The sequence below is a fragment of the Epinephelus fuscoguttatus genome, linkage group LG11 (assembly GCF_011397635.1).
Source record: "Epinephelus fuscoguttatus linkage group LG11, E.fuscoguttatus.final_Chr_v1".
Taxonomy (NCBI): Eukaryota; Metazoa; Chordata; class Actinopteri; order Perciformes; family Serranidae; genus Epinephelus; species Epinephelus fuscoguttatus.
The window spans coordinates 30,676,815-30,683,256 of record NC_064762.1 but is presented as its reverse complement, the minus strand read 5'-3'; the positions used below and the strand labels follow the sequence as shown (position 1 = coordinate 30,683,256).

Here is a 6,442-nt window from a genome sequence, read left to right as displayed (position 1 = left end):
ACTGATACACCAATGGACAGGGTTGGGTCATATTACTTAGACACGTTGTCAATTACTGAATACAAAATTACATTGCAATTTTCGTGATTAATAATGCAATCCATTGGATTACAAAAAAGTATTCTAATCTGAAAGATTTTGGATTACTTCAAAATCAAATATTGAAAATACCCACCCCCCACCCCTTCTTTCTTTTTCTTCAAACATCTCAAAACATTTTAAGTGCAAATAAAAAGTAATAAAACTCCATTATCCATAAATGTAAGTTGCCATTAATGGAACATGAAGAATTGGTCAAATCAAATGACTCTTACAAAAACATGCTGGCGTAAAAGCATACTGTATTTTTTCAGAATTTTACATTTGCCATTTTTTAAAGACTTAATCAAAATGTAATCCAGCAATCCTTTACAGTCTAACTATAATCTAATTAATCAGCCCAGATTATATTTGAAAACGTGTGTAGTTACTTATTTTTTGTAATCTGATTATATAATCCTGATTACTTGTAATCTGTTACTACCCAACCCTGACAGTGGTGGAAGACGTCATTCTTGAACTGGTAGAGGTCAGTCCTGACAGCATTTCAGAGCAAGGTATGTTTAATTATAAAATATATTGTAATCAATGCTCAGGTTTTTTCTGCTTCACAAATATTATCAAGGTGAGACAAAAATAATTAAGCAAAAGACAGGCATCCAATTGCAAAAACATTTTGAAAATGTGGGTTTGGTTGTGATTTTCCCATGCTTGTTACTAGGGCTGGGCAATATATTGTATATGCACATTTCTACCAGGTCACACTTGTGTTTTTTCTTGTTTTTTAAAGATTTTTCTCCTTCACATCATTCAACATCATCCTCCCTCACGGATACCCTCACATCACTTTCTTCAAGTGACAATGACCTCTCAGTCAAAGAGAATGGGGACTCCCACAGGCAGAAATATATCCAGCTCTAAAGTCATGAACAGGTCTACCACAGAGGTTTCTGAGTCAGAGGCTGCAAAAGAGGTACAGCAATCTGCAGCAGATGTCATGTACAGTTTTGACCAAACATCATCAGTAAAGTGTCAAACTAAACTGAGATTCTCACCAGAGTATTGTGACATTTAGAATCATGAATGTTAGATTGAAAAAGTTGGGGAAACTTAATGAAGTTAGGAAGCAAAATGAACTCAGGGTTTGGCTGTTGCATAGCTCTATATTGTGTAACTTTTCTTTCCATAAATATTTATGTTATTCACATACATTGAATGGTCATTTCTCTTCTGCAAGGCTAGTAGTGTAGTTGGTTGATGAGTACTAGTTGAAACTAGGGCTGAACAACTAATCGATGGCCTACTGCAATTTTCAGATCGTAGGCGCAATATTTGTCAAAGGAGAAATGTGTGTCAAAATTTTAAATTGAATATGGTTATACTGCAGAGATGTCTTGGCCTACACATCATATTCTACAGACTCAAGAAAACATTGTTATTTGGTGCAGATCCCCACAAAAATCATAATCATGTTTGTTTTTCAATTAAAATCAGAATGATGTAAAAAAAAAAAAAAAAAATGTCACAAATCATATCACAATTGCAACATCAGTCAAAAATAATCACAATTTGGGTTTTTTTTTCAATTGTTCAGCCCTAGTTGAATCCAGACTATATTGTTTTGGCTTTTAACCTTACCAAATATCAAAGAAAAGTGTTATGCACTTGCTGCTTTACCTGATTTCTTTTGTTTTGCAGCACTGCTGTATTTTTTGTGACTTTCCTTTGATGCAGTGAATAACTTTTACCCTTAGTCTTAAGAGATAATTTATGGTATATTGTTCAAATGATTTTATCCTGGAAGACTGAATTGTAAACTTAGAACTTTTTTGTCTTATGTGAGTAGATGGTAAAGAATGCCTTGCTCAGGAAACCTGGAGGTGAGGATGTCATTGAAGAGTACAAGTCACAAAATTCGCTGAACCACCGCACCCGGAGAATCATGGGTAAGTGTTTCTTAAATAAATTGTTAATTTTAAACCATTTCAGACCGAAAGACTTTATATTAAGAAAGAATGTAATGAATTTTCAAAATGCATGGCATTGAATTAACATAGCTGGGGCCCTACAGTCATTAGTGGGGCACTCGAATTGTCTGTTTTTGTATTTTAAAAATATGGTCTTGACCCATTCTATATGAGAAGTATTATTAGATAACTTCTGTTGGGTTCTGATGTTGTATAAATAAAACTGACTTGAAATTAATTACTATCTTTGCTCTAAAGGAGGATGCCTTCCCATAAGCAGAAGGAGAAGTATGCCCTGGGAATTATTGCACTCTTTCCTTCACTGAAGGATCCTTTTTCTCCAAAGGGCTATGTAAGTTTTAAAAAAGGATTACTTCCAAAAAACACCAGTTTTACAGACTAGAGCTTTGGGATTTTAGTTAACATGATTGATGCACCATAGTTACATACTTAAACAGTGATGAAATTTCAACATTCTTATATTTGGTCTAAGTTGTTGATACTGACCTAAAAATGCCACACCTTAGTACCACTATATAATTGAAACTGTGGAGTATGCTACAAAGTTCAACTTGGCCATGAAGATAGTCATGAAGATGCAAAATAACAATCACATCAATTAAAATGTTCCTAGTGGCAATCAGAATGAATTGGGTTAATAGGATATTGCACATGAATTAGAAACAGCAAACCTATGAGTGTCCTTTATTTTCACAGTGCAGTAACTGCACTTTCTGTACGATCAATGAGTGACAGACCTTTGTAATGATTTTTTTAATAACTTACAACAGGAGCATTTCTATGATGGGGAAAAAGGCACTGGATATTTAGCATGGTGCCTCAAGACCATGTCCAGGAATACAGAAAAACGGCCAGCCAGGGCAGCCACAGTGGCTCAAGCACCAGGACCAAAGCGCCGGAGACTAGCAGCCACATTGCCTGAGCAGCTTGATGGAGATGCCTGCAGGGAAGCTATTTCATTTCTTGTTCACTCTCCTGATGAAGCAAGTGTGTTTCAGAAGATGAAGATGACCTTTCAACATCGCCAGGACCTGGTGCATGATCCGCAGAGAACCACAGATGTCTTCAAAACATTCCCACGTTTTCTAGATGTCAAAGGACTGGTGAGTTGTGCATTTCTTTTTTGTTAACTCCATTGTTTTGTTTGGTTGGATGTAAGCAATGAACAATACACTGACCATTGGCTTGATGTATTTGCATGCACGTATGATCAACAGCTGAATCAAGACTTCCTGCTGCTGTTTGGAGCTGAAACAGCCTCCAAGTTGCTTGAGAAGTGGGACACAGCATTCAGGCCCAAGGTTATCAAAGAGGCTAAACACCTGACTCAGTCAACTGAGCTGTGCCGACTTCTGAAAGCTGCTGAGAAACTCACAGAGAACGATGACACCAGTAAGCTACATGACATGCTTGGTTTATATTCCAAATGGCTAGTTCTATGTACTTTCTGCATTCTAAGTAGATATTAATGGCATGTTTTGCCTCATTTTCCTCCTGATAGACTGGGAAAGTGACATGGCTTCTCTGCTGCTCCTTCTCCATCTCTTGCCACCCACAGCTGGACGGAAGAGGGCCAAGATAAGTCCCAGTGATGCAGTAGACAAAATGGTACACTTTCACAAGGTATGTCTGTCTCGTCTGTTAAAATCCAACAAGCCAGTTTTTCAGTTATATTAACTCAATTAGAAACAACTTGCAAAGACATATTCTTCCCCCAGAGATGTATGTTTGCAAAAAGAGAGAGGTCTAATATGAATGTCTTAAGATTGCCTACTTTAAAACAATTCCTCAACACATGGGGACACATGGACACACAGTTTGTCATGGCCTGTTGAGCAACTCAACTTGTCTGGTGTCCTACAGACCCAAGTATGCAGTGAGTAGTTGAAAACTTGCTAGTTTAAGGTGTTCATGTTATTATTGTCATTATTCTGTTTTAGTCATGCTGCAGCATCAATGAACACCTGCGAGGAAGAGAGGGTAAACAACCATATATCCTTGCTGCTGGCGAACCCAGAACAGGATTGACACTTTCTACATCGTCGTGGACAAACAGCTCATCCCCTGCCAAGCTACCAGCTCGTTGGGTGCTTTTGATGAATTATTTAAATCCCACTACGTTTTCAACCTGTCTTATGATGAGTCCCTGGTCCAGCTCTACACTTTCGTGCAGACAACAATCTATAACATCGATGTTACCACAACAGATGAGTCTCCAAGAGTTCGTGAGTTACGTGCAAAACTCATCAACTAAAACACTGAAAAAATGTTTAAGTGTTTCATGTGTCAAGCTGTGCATGTTCTCTGCCAGTCCTTGATAACTCATCTAAGAATTGATCACAGTTTCTATCCTAGCACCAGGTTTAAGTTGGTTTGTTCACAAGATCGTTGTAGGCGTCAGTTTTCAACATATTCAGGTTTCAAAAAACATCTAATTAGTGCTCATGAGAAGGATTCTTGTCAAAGTGGTGATGCAGCAAACTCAGAGTCATCTCAAGCTAATTCTCACAGTCTCCAAGTTGTTGAAACAAGTGTCATGCAGAGCCCAGAGGCTGGGTGTTTTGAGGACAATGTGGATTAGGTCAAAGAAGCAAAATAAATACAAAAAATATTTGCACTTCAATTATTGCTAAACTCCAAGGAAGTGGTATGGCAAATAGTGCTGTTTCAGCAATTGTTAGTGATTTAGAAGAACTTGCTACTGGACTGCACTCCCAAGTTAAACATGAAATACTGTCTGCTGTACCTAAAAATGATCCTGTAAGAGCTAGATTGGAAGAAGGTCTTGAGAATTTTGAGAACCCATTTGTTAGCTTTAATACTGAAACTAAAAGAATGAAATATTTCAGCCAGAAATGGGGGGTTGTGGAGCCAGTAGAAAAAGTGTTAGGAGTTCGATTTGATACGAGGCGAAATAAACAAACAGGTACTTATGACCAAGTCCCAGTGAACGACACTTTTGTTTACATTCCAATTTTGGAAACAATAAAATTCATTTGTCGCAATTCTGATATTTGTGAACGGCTTGGGGAACCTTGTATATCAAGAACGGACAGATACGAAGACTTTTGCGATGGAACTTATTCTAAGACACATCCATTGTTCTCTAAACAACAGACTTCTTTACAAATTCAGTTGTACTACGATGACTTTGAAACTGCTAACCCACTGGGATCAAAACGGTGTTCACAAAATAGGTGCTCTCTATTTTGTCCTCAGAAATCTGCCACCAAAATTTAACTCTGCTGTGAAGAATATTCATTTGTTGCACTGTTTCACACTGAAGATGTGACAAAATATGGCTTTGATCCTATTCTACAGCCACTGATAAATGACATCAAAACACTTGAGAGTCATGGCCTTGATTTGCCTTTCTCCACTGAAAAAGTCCGTGGCACTATATGTCAGATAACTGGGGACAACTTGGGGATGCATGCAATTCTGGGGTTTACAGAGTCTTTTAGTGGACGTTATTTCTGTCGTTTGTGTTTGATTGAAAAAGATGATGCCCAGAATGTTTACAGTGAGGATGACCCCAAGATAATCTTGTGTGGAAAAGAGGTATTTGAAATGCACTGCAATGAGTTGCAGTCAGACCCACAGAAGTTATCCGTGTTTGGTTTAAAAAAGAACTCGACTCTTAACAGCCTACAGTTCTTTCATGTTTGTCACAATTTTTCTTTGGACATTATGCATGACATCCTTGAAGGGGTGGCTCAGTATGAGCTCAAGTTACTGTTGGAGTATCTGTCAGAAAATGTTTTGTCGAAACCTGATCTGTTGTCTAGAATTTATGCCTTTGACTATGGGTACATGGAGCGCAAAAATCGTCCTACAAGGATTAACTTGGACAGTAGTGGCAATAATATAGGACTCAATTCCATTCAGACTCTTTGTCTTGTAAGAAACATTCCTTTGCTTTTGGCGACATTGTGCCAGAAGGAAACCAAAACTGGATGTTGCTGCTGCTTTTACTGCAGATAATTAACATCATATTTTCACCATCTGTTACACCAGGCATGACTGTATATTTAAAACATTTAATAATGGAACATCATGACTTGTTCAAACAGCTGTATCCAGATAGAAACCTGATCCCAAAACATCATTTTATGATTCACTATCCGGCTTGTATAAGAAAAATTGGACCTCTAATACATATGTGGAGCATGAGATTCGAGGCAAAGCACAGGGTTTTCAAAAACACTCTTAAAAACTTCAAGAACATCACTAAATCTCTTGCAAAAACACATCAGATGTCCATAGCATATCATTGGGAGACATCTTCATCATTTAATGTGGACAATGAGGAGAATAGTGGCATGTTTGCCCAAGCCCTGCATGTTGAGTCTGTACCGCAAGACATCTACTCTACTAACTGGGTAACTATCAGTGGAACAGAGTACAGGACAGAA

At 37.8% G+C, this 6,442-nt stretch overlaps 1 pseudogene; it reads left to right on the top strand.

Moving 5' to 3' along the window:
• Positions 1-924: 924 nt before the first annotated feature.
• On the top strand, positions 925-5,111 carry LOC125896697 (uncharacterized; annotated as a pseudogene).
• Positions 5,112-6,442: the final 1,331 nt, after the last annotated feature.